Source organism: Capricornis sumatraensis, chromosome 6 (assembly GCF_032405125.1).
Source record: "Capricornis sumatraensis isolate serow.1 chromosome 6, serow.2, whole genome shotgun sequence".
Taxonomy (NCBI): Eukaryota; Metazoa; Chordata; class Mammalia; order Artiodactyla; family Bovidae; genus Capricornis; species Capricornis sumatraensis.
This window is the reverse complement of record NC_091074.1, coordinates 106,220,508-106,232,826: the sequence shown is the minus strand read 5'-3', so window position 1 is coordinate 106,232,826 and position 12,319 is coordinate 106,220,508. Positions and strand designations below refer to the sequence as shown.

At 44.2% G+C, this 12,319-nt stretch overlaps 1 non-coding gene across 1 annotated transcript; it reads right to left on the bottom strand.

Moving 5' to 3' along the window:
• Nucleotides 1–11,085: 11,085 nt before the first annotated feature.
• TRNAH-AUG (transfer RNA histidin (anticodon AUG)) lies at nt 11,086–11,157 on the bottom strand. Its single transcript has one exon. It is a non-coding gene; the product is annotated as a tRNA-His (tRNA).
• Nucleotides 11,158–12,319: the final 1,162 nt, after the last annotated feature.

Here is a 12,319-nt window from a genome sequence, read left to right as displayed (position 1 = left end):
CTGCTTCATCTGACAAGCCTTGTAATCATCGATTCTGTTTGCCGACTGTGTGAATAACTTGAAAAGAGCCTGCATCACTGTATCCTCTGGTCCCCAGTGCCTGGAAGACAGGAGTTCCCTGGAACCTCTTGTTGAATACAAGTCTGATTGAATGAAACCATTGATTCTGAGCTCTGATCGCTCATCTGGAAAAAAACCGGCGATCACTATCTGGATGACTCCTGACTGTCCCACAAATCAGATGAGACAGGAGATGAAAGGACCTTGGAACTAGCAGGCTGTTCTGCCAGCGATAGTTCTTATTATCCCCCATAAAAATGGCACCAGTTAAGTGCCTCTCTCTGGGAAAGGACTCAGTGGTGGTGATCTTGGCACTGGCAGGGAGCATATGCTGGTGCAGGAGTGGCCCATGTGCACACAAGGCCCAGGGATGCTATGAGGAGGACCAGCCACCCAGGCCAGCAGGGCCCTGCTGAGTCAGCCCACGGCAGAGGGCAAAGGGGAGGAAGGGAAAGAGAGCAGGCATCGAGTCCCCACGGCCACCCATCCGTCTGTCTGCTGCAGCCAGTAACCTCCAGCAGGACGGAAGCACTGCCCGGCCGTAAATGACTGCTGGCTCCAGGCTGGCCACCCGCCCTGGCTGCCCGCACGGAAGGGCCGGACTTTACCCAGCAAATCGGGAAGGAACTGGAACCTCTGAACTTGGGACTTGGGCTCCGTCGATAAGGCCAGTGGACAAACAGAGGGCAGGGGCTGAGGTTCCCCTTTATACACACAGAAGCCCGGCTCCAGGCTGATACTGCTGAGATCTTTGCCCTTTACTTCAAACAGGAAATCTTAAAATGGAAAATGAGCTGCGTAAGGAAGGGGCGCGGCCACCAGCTCACAGGGAAGACGGAGCAGGTTGTTCCCAATAGAGCTTTGAAAGGGGAGGGATTCAGCCAGCCGGGGGTGTCTGGGGGACAGAGAAAGCGGCGCTGGGCAGGTGAGAGCAGCCTCAGACTGCCTTCCTCTTGGGGTACAAGGCTGCTGGAGGGCCAGGGAGAAGCAGGAGGCTCATCTGAGCCACAGTATACCACCTCTTCCTCATGGGGCTTGTGGGGCTTGAGTTCACCCATAGGAACCTCAGTTTCTCCATCCATAAAGTGGGCTAGTAACGCCATCCCCATCAGAGAGCAAACAAAAGGATCTGAATGAAGGCATGAGTGTGTGCTGCAAACTGCAATGGGCTTGACTGGCATCCTGGCAGAGGCCCCCGCCAACACACACACACCCCTGCACCTCACCAGCCCCCAAAGGTATTTCACAATTGAGAGGGGAAATCCCAAATAATATCTCCTGCTCCCCAAGCCACCCCCATACACCCCCGTGGTAGCAGTTCAAAGAAGAGAAAATTGAGAGAAGATAAATAATTAGAGAACCCCAGCAGTCTCCCTGCTGAGGTTTCCAAGTAATTATTCATCTGTAAATTACCCCCTCTCGCCTTAATTCTATCTCCAGATCCTTTTGACAAGGTAAATTCATTTATTTATGTCTCTAGCTATCCTGCTTTGGTAAACATTCCAACAAGCTTGGATGGCCCATTAAAGAAACAAAAAGTTGGAAGAAGTAAGGTCGACAGGACAGAGAGAGAGAAATTAACTCATGGTCATTATTGGCACTTACAGAATTAACCTTGGAGGGTACTTAATGAAGACTCCAAGCCAAGGCAAACCTCATCCCCTGCCAAAAGGGAGCCCGTCACAGCAGGGTGGGAGCTGCCGGAGGCCCCTGTTCCACTTGGCTTATACCTCCCACCAGCAGTAGGGCTGGAGGGGAGATGACTGGAAGGTTCCAGGCACTGGTATAGGCTGCACCTTCATTTTCAGGACGAACACTCCTTATCTCGTGAAGTCACTTCCTTCTCATTCACCGACCCCCAACCCTGCCAGACAACCCCTCTCCAAGGCCTGGCCACTTCTGGACCTGGCACACTTTAGCTGCTGAATGAATTTAGTTCATTCTGGTGTCTGAAGGCATGTCAGATGTGTTCAGTTCCACAGCTGCCCCTCTGATGAAGGCCACCATCCTCCTTTGTCTGGACCAGTCCTCTCAGCCTCCACACAGAATTATCTCTTAAAAAGCAGACCAAAAAAAAAAATCAAGCAAGGTAATACACTTCAGTTCTGACCACCAAGGAGAAAGTCATGGTTAAGACAGGGATCCCTGGGTGATTCTCTAGTGCTTAGGTGGTTAGGGTCTTGCAGGAGGTCCAGTGGTAAAGAATCCGCCTACCAATGCAGGAGACACAAGAGACTTGGGTTTGACCTCTGGGTAGGGAAGATCCTCTGGAGAAAGATATGGTGACCCACTCCAGTATCCTTGCCTGGAAAATTCCATGGACAGAGGAGTTTGGTGAGCTACAGTCCATGGGGTCACAAAGAATTGGACACAATGGAGCATGCATGAACCATACTCAGTGGTTAGGGCTCAGAGCTTTCACTGCTGGGGCCCAGGTTCAATCCCTAGTCAAGGAAGTACGATCCCACAAGCTGTACTGCCAAAAAAAAGACAAAGATCCCTGGGCTTGAAGTCTGGGCCTGAACAGACCACCTGTGAGGCCTTGGGTAAGTTACTTGACACCTTAGCTTCCTCTTCTGAGAAGAAAATAGCAATAGTATCTATTTCTTTACAGTTGTTGTTTGTGTTATAAGTTAGTGAAGGGGTGCCAAGCACTTAATAAATATTAGCTATCAGCAGCAGCACAATTATTATTGTCATCATCATCACTGCTTAAAATGCCTGTTTTCCCACTGTCTTTGGATTAAAAGTCAAACCCTTTAGCTCAGCACCTGGACCTGCTGGCCTCCCAGCCTCAGTTCTCACTCCTTCCCCACTCTTTCTAGTCCAGCCACAGAAATCCTTGTTGCTGTTCAGTCGCTAAGTCGTGTCTGACTCTTTGCGACCCCTTGGACTGCAGCACACCAAGCCTCCTTGTCCCTCAAGAAGTCTTTGTAATTTCCCAAATGCTCTTTTCTCTCTCCACATCAGCTGTCTGCCTTGGCTGATTTCTCTGCCTCCCAGGACCCAGACACGCACACATAACAAACCTAGAGAAAGAAAAAGGCTCCATCCCACAAAGAGGCTCCATCCTCAGAGACTTGCCCAGATTTGGACAGAGAGTATGTGTGAAGCACAGTTGGACCTTGAAATCAGCCTTTCTATGTTTGTTGTCTTCTAAAGAGAGCTTTCCAGTTGCTTTGAAATATCCAATAATTCTATGAAAAGAGAAGGTAGATATGACCACCTCCACCTGAAAATGAAGGAATTATGGTCCACAGAAAGCCAGTGCCTTGCCCGCGGTCACAACTTAGCAGCTGCAGGACCAGTATTTTCAGTCATCCCAAGCAGCAGAATGGGGAAAAAGAACACCCGCCTGAAGGTAGACCTGAGTTTGCATCCCCAGGAAGACCGTGAACAAACGATCAGCTTCAAGTTTCTTCATCTACAAAGCAGAGATAAGAATGATTCTTTTGCAAGATGCTTGGAAAAATGATTGAAATACCTGCTCTAAGAGAAAAGAGCTCAGCCTCTTGGAAACAAGAGCAGAGGGATGAGACGAGAGGGGGGCTGCACAGAGGGATGTGGAAGTGGCCAGAGAAAAACAGGAGAAGCAGCCTCTGCCTCCATCCCTGGGCTCAAGGACCTTCACAGCCTTCAGTTCACTCTCAAAGGTCAAGGGCAAATGGCGTCCTCAGCAGAGAAGCACAGGGCAGTTAAGACCAGAAGTGGAAGCAAGACTGGGGCTGGGGACACAAGCCAGCATCCACGAGGAAGCCACAGTGACGGGACTGGGTGCAACCTCCTAGGAGAATGCTAAAGACGGATGCCGCAGGCACACCTGGGGCCAGGAGGCAGGAGAGACTTGGAAAGGGCAGGGACCTAAGACACAACAATGATTTTGGGAATTGTTCCCACGACCACCAGCCCAGAAGTAGCAGCTCTATTTAATCAACATTTTCTTTCTTCCAAGTGTTTTCTAAGAGAGTTTTATTTCACTAAAAGAACAAATGATCCCACCAATGCTATGATTCATGTTAGGGGAAAGTAAGACAAGTTCACTTCACTGTCCAACTAGGACATGGATTTCTCACGGACAAGGTTTAGATTCAGAGCCTGGCCCAATTATCTGGCCCCAGCCTCAATATAGTGAATGAATGAAGAAATTAAAGAAGAATGAACTCTAGGATAAAAAGGGGAAATACCCAGAGAGCCCTTATGTTCATATTTTCTTCATATGAATATTATTGTAGTTCCATAATAACAATAATAATCTGATTGTTATTATTATTTTACCTTATTTTCCAAATTACAGAGTAAGCTATTACATGAATAGAAAAACAGTTTTGAGTTAAACTAACCTGAATTAACTCTTGCCTTTTCTGCTTACTCCGCTGAGCCTCAATTTTCTTGTCTGTTCAATAAATATTCTTTTTTATTTGGAATCAGCCTTGGGAAGATTCAAGATTATGTATATAAAGGGCCAGCCATATGTTTTTCACTTAAAACATGAAAACTTGTCTTCCAAACCATACGCCAAGTCCAGCAAAATTCACAAGCACAGCATATATGCTGCATTCTTTGACCACAGAGCAATTCAGTTGAAAATAAATAATGAAAAGATAACAAAGAATCTTATGGTTTTGGAAATTTATGAGCATACTTCTACAGAAGTCAAAGATCAAAGAAAGAATTAAAGTAGAAATTAGAACATAGATAGAACTGGTTGTCAGTGAAAATGTTACATATCAAAATGGATTGAACACAGCTAAATCAACACTCAGTGAGGATATGTAACCTTAAATGATTAGTTGAGCAAAGAAGAAAGGTTGAAATGCCATGAGCTAAATACTTAATTTAAGGATTAAAAAAACAACCACAGGATAAACCCAAGGAGAGCAGACATAAGAAAGAAATGAAAATAAGAGCAGAAATTAATGAAGTAAAAGGCAAAAATAAGCTAGCCCCAACAAAGTCAGAAATTGGTTCTTTATAATAAATAAGATTAAGAATAATAAAAGGGGAAAATCATGGATAGGTAGAAATTAAAAAGATGAGTCAAAGCTGATATTTTTCAGTAGTCATGTATGAATGTGAGAGTTGGACTATAAAGAAAGCTGAGAGCCGAAGAATTGATGCTTTTGAACTGTGGTGTTGGAGAAGACTGTTGAGTTCCTTGGACTGCAAGGAGATCCAACAAGTCCATCCTAAAGGAAATCAGTCCTGAATATTATTGGAAGGACTGATGTTGAAGGTGAAACTCCCATATTGGCCACCTGATGAGAAGCACTAACTCATTGGAAAAGACCCTTGGAAAGATTGAAGGCAGAGAGATGACAGAGGATGAGATGGTTGGATGGCATCACCAACTCGACATAAGTTTGAGCAAGCTCCTGGAGTTGGTGATGGACAGGGAATCCTAGCGTGCTGCAGTCCATGGGGTTGCAAAGAGTTGGAAATGACTGAGGGACTGCACTGAACTGAAAAAGACGAGAAATCCTCTGAACAACTTTCTGCCAATAAATGTAAAATTTAAACAAGCTAGAAAACCATAATCAGGGAATTCCAAAGCAGTCCAGTGGTTAGGACTCAGCATGGGTTCCATCCTAGTTGAAGAACTAAGATCCCTCATGCTGCACAGTGTAGCCAAAAAAAAAAAAAAGTGTAATCAACCAAAATTGTCTGAAAAATTAGAAAAGCTGGCTTTTCCTTTAACTATTAAGGATATTAAATCTATAATTTAAAATGAACCCATAAAGAACTGACAGGCCCACTGGTTGCAAATGCAAGCTCTAACTTAATATAGAGAACAGGTAATTACAGGAAATTCCCTGGTGGTCCAGTGGTTAGGACTCTGTGCTTCCACTGCAGGGGGCAAGAATTCCATCCCTGGTCAGGGAACTAAGACCCCTGAACAATAAATAAACTCCAAAAATTATGAAGAAAGATCATACACATGACCAAATGTGGTTTATCTAAGAAATGCTATGTTGGCTTAAAGTAGATATTTATTATGCTGCTGCTTCTGCTGCTAAGTCGCTTCAGTCATGTCCGACTCTGTGCGACCCCATAGACTGCAGCCCACCAGGCTCCGCCGTCCCTGGGATTCTCCAGACGAGAACACTGGAGTGGGTTGCCATTTCCTTCTCCAATGCATGAAAGTGAAAAGTGAAAGTGAAGTCGCTCAGTCGTGTCTGACTCTTCACGACCCCATGGACTGCAGCTTACCAGGCTCTTCCGTCCATGGGATTTTTCCAGGTAAGAGCACTGGCGTGGGTGCCATTGATTTATTATGCTACTCATCATCATAATGCATTAAGTGAGAGAAATCACAATATCATATGAGGAGACAGAAAACGCTCTAAAAATTCAACACTAGTAAGTGTTTGGAAAAAAAAAAAATTAGCAAACTAGAAATAGAAATTCCCTTAACTTGAAAAAAGTTATTTAACTTGAAAAAAGGATATTTACAAAAATCCAAAATAAATATCATACTTGATGGTAAGTTATTAGAAGAATTTCCTTTACAGTCAGCAAAGAAGCAGCTATTTTGGTTTAAATTTTATTTCTTTTAGAGGTCCTACTTCATGGAATTAGACAATACAAATTTTTTTAAAGTATAAAAATTATCTTTATTCCCAAATTATATGAATATCTACCAAAAAATCAATGAAAACTATGAATTTTTAGAAATAACAAGAAACTCAGAAAAATTATCAGACAAACAAAACTCAAAAAATTTCATTAAAAATAATTATACTTTTATAACCCAACAGTCATCAGTTGAAAATACAATTTAAAAAATACAATTTATCATGATAGCAAAAATGATTATAACAAAAAATGTGTAAATCTTTATGAATAAAGCTATAAAACTTATTAGATGACATTGTAAAATATTTAAATGGAAAGAGAGAGTTCATAGATAAGAGATCATGTTCACAGATAGAAAGTTTCCATAGATGGATGTCAAACATCGCCAAACTTATCTACAGATTCAATACAATTGAAATCAAAATACCAGCAGAGTTCTCAAGGGACCTTGAACATCTCATTCGAAATGTATGACCACAAGCAAAAGGCCAACAGTAATCCAGACAATTCTGAAGAATAACAAATATCAAAACTTGCCCTTCCAAATATCAGAGCTTATTATAAAATTACAGCCAATTCATATTGATGTATGGCAAAAACCATCACAATCTTGTAAAGTAATTATCCTCCAATTAAGATAAATAAATAAAATTATGAAAGTTAAGATAGGACACTATCCGTATGCGGAGAGACAAATATGCCAATTGGGAGATAACAGAGCCTAGAAACAGACCTATGCATTTACAAATACCTAAAATAGGAAAGAATTTCATGGCAGGTCAGCAGATTGACATGGACTATTCAATAAATGGTTATGGAACGATCAGTTATGTATACAGTAGATATAACAAAATTCTTGATCTCTAAGGCGTGCTGCGATTCATGGGGTCGCAAAGAGTCAGACACGACTGAGCGACTGAACTGAACTGAAGTCACCCTTACCAAAAAATCAGTTTTGGGTATTTTAGTGACTAAAATGAAAAGCAAAACTTTAACATGTTTTACAAAAAAAATATAGAATGTATTATTGATGGTTTCAGGGTAGAGAGGGAATTCTTACATCAGAGACACTAAAAAAGCATTAACCGTTATCAAATTGATACGTTCAACAACTTCTGTTCCTCAAAATACAATATAGAAAAGTGAAAAAGCAAAAACTGGGAGAAAATATTTATAACACTGGCCAAGGGATGGGAGTTAGAACATATACAGTACCATTATATGGTAGTTTATGTATCAAAGTTATACAACCATGCTTATCTTTAAATGGCAGATGTCTCTTTCTCTCTGTTTTTCCCAGTTTCTAATTTTCTACAATGAACATGTATGTCTTTTATAATCAAGGAAAGAAAGAATAAATACTTTATTTAACAAGACAGACCCCCTAATTGTGAGGATAAATACCAGGCAGCTGAAAGGAGAAAGAAAAAACAAAACAAAACCCACTAGGTATAAAAATAACTTTCCCTGGGTTTGATCTTCCAGCAACAAGCTACAATCTCAGGAACTCTTTCTCCCCTGAGCTTTTCTGAGTCCCATGAAACAAAATAAGGCAAAATGTGCCCGTTGAATTATATTGTTCTGAGATAGAAAAGAGAAACCTTTTGTGAATTTAAAGAAAAAAAAGCATACTGGTCCTCCCAAGTCTTATTTTTAGTTTTACTATAATTCGGTCTCCTAAAGGCTCTGCAGCCAAGTGAACTCGGAAAGTTTGTTTTTCATTCTTGAAGCGTCACTTGTTGCTCTGCTTCTTGTGGAGGCGAGTGCCATGCAGCCTCACTGCAGGCAGGGACTTCCCTGGAGATTAGCGTGCTCCCTGGCATTCATCTGATTTGGCCCCAGCCCCTCGCTGGCCTCCACAATTGCTTCATTATTTCCTGGGAGGAGATTCAGAACTTGGAGCAGAAGGGGATGAGAGCAGCGGAGAAGCTCAGCTGGGATTGTGATCCCCCTGATGCAGCCCTCAAAACTCAAGACACCAAGAGGTGCGTGATCTGCCTTTTGTCACCCACAGGGAACCAGGTATGGAACCAAATGCCACAGGCTGTGACCAGCTGGGCCTCAAGCCTTGCCCTGGCATGCCCAGATGCTGTCTTTTAGCCCCTTGGTAACATCCCACCTGCCCAGATGCCAAGAGGCCTTAAAAATCTTCTTGTGGGCAATGTATGGAGAGAGGAGGAAGAGCTGGAGAAGGAAAGGAGAAAGGAGACAAGGAGAGACTTATCTCCGTAATAACAGCCAGTGCCTTCTGTGTGCCAGACTTTACCCCCAGACAATTTACTCTACGGTATATCATTTAATCCTCACAGCAACACAATGGATTCAGTAATTGGTTTTGTTTGTTTGGTTTTGCCTGTTTTTCAGAGAACAAAACTGAACTTCACAATGTTTATGCATCTTGCCCATGCTGTCCAGTCACTCAGTCATGTCTAACTTTTTGCGACCCCACGAACTGCAGCATACCAGGCTTCCCTGCCCTTCACTGTCTCCCATAGCTTGCTCAAACTCATGTCCAATGTGTTGATGATGCCATCCATCTCGCCCATAGTTGTGTGCTATTAAGAGCAGGAAGTAGGACTTGACCTTAACATTATGTGTTTGGGCTTAACCCCTCCCCAAGTACCCATCGCAGGTGCCTGGAGAGTTGAGGTTTTTCCTCCAAAACAGAAAAAAAATAAAAAGATGTATGTGTGGCCAGTTGTGTCTGACTGTGACACCATGGACTATAGCCCACAAGGCTCCTCTGTCCCTGGGATTTCCCAAAAGAATACTGGAGTGAGTTTCCATTTCCTCCTCCAGGGGATCTTCCCAACACAGGGATCAAACGTACATCTCTGGTGTCTCCTGCATTGGCAGGGGCAATCCTTACCACTGAGCCACCTGGAAAGCCCACATGTGGCTTGGCTGCCCCCAAATATTCAGGGGCTCCCTGGTTCCTGAACTTATTTATCAGGATTCCATATCTACCTCTACAGTTTCTCCCCAGGATGACCCCTTACCCATCTACCCAAATCCCAGGTCTGTGCAGGATGGCTGGTCCCCACCTCGGGCCTCCACCCTTCCAAGTTCAAGGCTGTCTCTGGTTTTAATTGCCAGGTAGCTTCTCTCCTTTCTCCAGTTTCCTGGAATGACTTCTTTTCAGCCCAGTAAGTCAAGAAGTCATCATGGATTCCATTAAGCACATTAAGTCTTTCATTACCAGCAAACTGTATTAAGCAGCCACAATGTGACAGACCCTGTGATTTAAATCCTGAATAAATACTCCGGTGAAACTCACAGGGAAGTTGAGAAAGACTGTTCTGGAGAACTGGTGGTTGATCAGGGATCTGAAAGTTGAGCAAGAAAAGTTAAGTAGAACAATTACAGGAGGGGGATGTTACTAAGAGGATCAGACCAAAGGAACCACCATGAAACAACAGACAGACCAGAGGCACAATGCAAACTAGCTGTGGGAACAGGGCCAAGTTATGCGACCAACCTTTATGAATCAGTTACTAAATGATGTGTGTGTGTTCGTCGCTCAGTTGCGTCTTGCGACCCCATGGGATGTAGCCCACCAGGCTCCTCTGCCCGTGGAATTCTCCAGGCAAGAATACTGGAGTGGGGTGCCATTGCCTTGTCCAGGGGATCTTCCTGACCCAGGGATGGAACCCGAGTCTCCTGCATTGCGGACAGATCCTTTACCATCTGAGCCACTGGGAAGCCCTACTAAGTAATAGGGTGTCATTATCCAGTCAACTCCAGATCCCCGACATCACCACCATCTGTTATCCCTGCCCAAACCTCCACTGAAGGAAGGGACTTCACTTGTCTTGCTCACTACTCTATCCGCAGCACTGAAAAAAGTGCTAAATTGGGAGTGTTGAATGAATATCTGAAGGCTTTACTCATCTGCCAGACCAATGGTTCTCAAAGCCTGATTCTCTAAGCAGTGGTGGCCTGGATCTTGCTAGAAACACAAATTCTCAGGCCCCATTCTAAGCCTACTAAATCAGGAACTCTAGAGTGGGGGCCAAGGAATTTATATTTTTCACAAGACCTCTCCCCACCCCCACCCCCGCCATGACTCTGATGCCCACTTGACTTTGAGTCAAGCTCCTAGAGTGCAAAGCCTGGCTTACTGAGTTCTAAGCACAGTGCTGAGCAAGCTTATCAGCTCTAAAAACTGATTGTCCCTCCCAGAACTCACATTCCAAGCAAAATTCAAGCCAACCTGAAGAATGTGAAAACCATACCCGCTAAGGGAACAGGGCCTCCTCCCTCCACCAGCCCCCAGAAAGATGCTCCTCCCTTTGCCAAGGATGCGATCAAAAGAAAGAAAGAAAGTGAAGTCACTCAGTCATGCCCAATTCTTTGCAGCCCCATTGACTGTAGCCTACCAGGCTCCTTCACCCATGGGATTTTCCAGGCAAGAGTACTGGAATGGGCTGCCATTTCCTTCTCCAGGGGATCTTCCCAACCCAGGGATTGAACCCAGGTCTCCTGCATCATAGGCAGATGCTTTACCATCTGAGCCACCAGGGAAGTCTCCTTCTGGCTTTCCCAATGATCTAGTGGTTAAGAATCTGCCTGCCAATGCAGGGGATCCAGGTTCAATCCCTGTTCCAGGAAGATTCCACACACCTCAGGGAAGCTAAGCCCATGTGCCACAACTACTGAGTCCAAGTACCCCAGAAACAAGAAAAGCCACTGCAATGAGAAACCCAGGCACCACAATGAAGAGTAGCCCCCGCTCGCCACAACTAGAGAAAGCCCAAGCACAGCAACGAAGACCCAGCACAGTCCAAGACTTAAAATATTTCTATTTTTAAAAGTCTCCTTCTCTGGAAAGACTTTGAAAGCACTTCCTAGAAATGATCCCTTGATGTGTTCCTGGATTACAAGAGTAGAATCCTCATTATGGCCAAATCCCGTGGTGGCACATGAATTAATTTAGAAGCATGTCCATTTAGACATACACCCTCCAACATGGAAGCCACACATGTGGGTACTGAGCACTGCCAATGGGATTTGCATAAATCAAGATGTGCTATGGGCATAAAATCCACACCTGATTTGAAAAAAGAAAATTGTAGTAGGAATAAAAGAGTGTAAATTATCTCATCAATAATTTTTATAGTGACTGCATGTTGAAATGATAATTTGGGGATATACTGGGTTAAATAAATGTATTCTCAAATTAATTTCACCTGTTTCAGTTTTCAGATGAAGTTATCCTATATGGCTTACTTTTTTTTTTTTTTTGGTTGCTCTCGGTCTTGGATCTACGTTGCTGCCTGCAGGCTTTACTCTAGTTGCAGACAGAGGCAGCTACCCTCTAGCTGCAGAGCAGAGGCTTCTCACTGCAGTGGCTTCTCCTGTTACAGAATATAGACTCTAGGATGTGCGGTCTCAGTAGTTGAGGCACATGGTCTTACTTTCCCTGCAGCATGTGGGATCTTCCCAGAGCAGGGATACAACTCATGTCCCCTGCATTTGGCAGGCAGATTCTTAACCACTGGACCACCAAGGAAGTCCTGGCTCACTTTTCTAGCTCTATTGGGCAGTACTCTCTGCTGCTGCTGCTGCTGCTGCTGCTGCTGCGTCGCTTCACTCATGTCCGACTCTGCGCGACCCCACAGACAGCAGCCCACCAGGCTCCCCCGTCCCTGGGATTCTCCAGGCAAGAACACTGGAGGGGGTTGCC